This window comes from Procambarus clarkii, chromosome 71 (genome assembly GCF_040958095.1).
Source record: "Procambarus clarkii isolate CNS0578487 chromosome 71, FALCON_Pclarkii_2.0, whole genome shotgun sequence".
Taxonomy (NCBI): domain Eukaryota; kingdom Metazoa; phylum Arthropoda; class Malacostraca; order Decapoda; family Cambaridae; genus Procambarus; species Procambarus clarkii.
In genome coordinates, this window is record NC_091220.1 from 29595237 (window position 1) to 29596171 (window position 935).

General features: G+C 41.0%; 1 non-coding gene across 1 annotated transcript; it reads right to left on the reverse strand.

The window, feature by feature from the left end:
• Positions 1–254: 254 nt before the first annotated feature.
• Positions 255–373, reverse strand: LOC138356352 (5S ribosomal RNA). Its single transcript, XR_011224380.1, has one exon. It is a non-coding gene; the product is annotated as a 5S ribosomal RNA (ribosomal RNA).
• Positions 374–935: the final 562 nt, after the last annotated feature.

Consider the following 935-nt stretch of genomic DNA (forward strand, 5'->3'; position numbering starts at 1 on the left):
ATATATATATATATATATATATATATATATACAACATGTTTTGTTTTGGTTGTTTGTTTTTGTATAAAGCCTCACACACTATATTAAGCGAGTTTGTTTTAAACATGACATACATATTAATTCATTTTACCAGGCCTTATTCCACACAACTCCGTGAATTTCCCGTGGAGCCAGCCAGCCAGCCAGCCAGCCAGCCAGCCAGCCATTCAAACAAAAACAAACGAAACAAAACAAAACAAAACAAAAAACATTATTGCCAACAGCATTTGGTGTTCCCAGGCGGTCACCCATCCAAGTACTAACCAAACCCAACGTTGCTTAACTTCGCTGATCGGACGAGAAGCGGTGTTCTCAACGTGGTATGGCCGTTGGCATGAGACTGCCTACACATTGTGGCTAATAACCAACTCTTTTTAGTCATCACGGCAGGATACGGACCTTCTTGTGGTGTCTTAATGGTAATTGTATCCTAACATATTTTTGTCTCCTTGGCATGGATATTTAACATCGTTTATTCAGTCTTGGGTTTATGTTCTTTCGCCATTTACAGACATTTTACATCTACCTACTTCCTCAGCCTACCCTGCCAATTTCTAATGAATTTGTGGATTTTCTTTTGTAATACATACATGTGTGTGCTCATCTGCTCTTCAGTTTTTATGATATTTGTCTCATCTGTCCTGCTTTATGATACTTTTACAAAGAACATGAACAAATGCTTCTATTTTAGAGAAGATATGGGATCCAGGTTTCGGAGCCGTAAAACCAACCGTCGTGATTGGTGGACGAGTTGCCAGGTTGCAGCTTCTGTACCGTGCCGGCACATAAATAGGTTCGGCTCAAGCGGCGGCAGCATCATTCCCCCGTGACTGTCTGAGCGTCTCTCATCACCTTGGTTATCTCATCATCATCATGGTAGAAGCAAAGCCTACCAA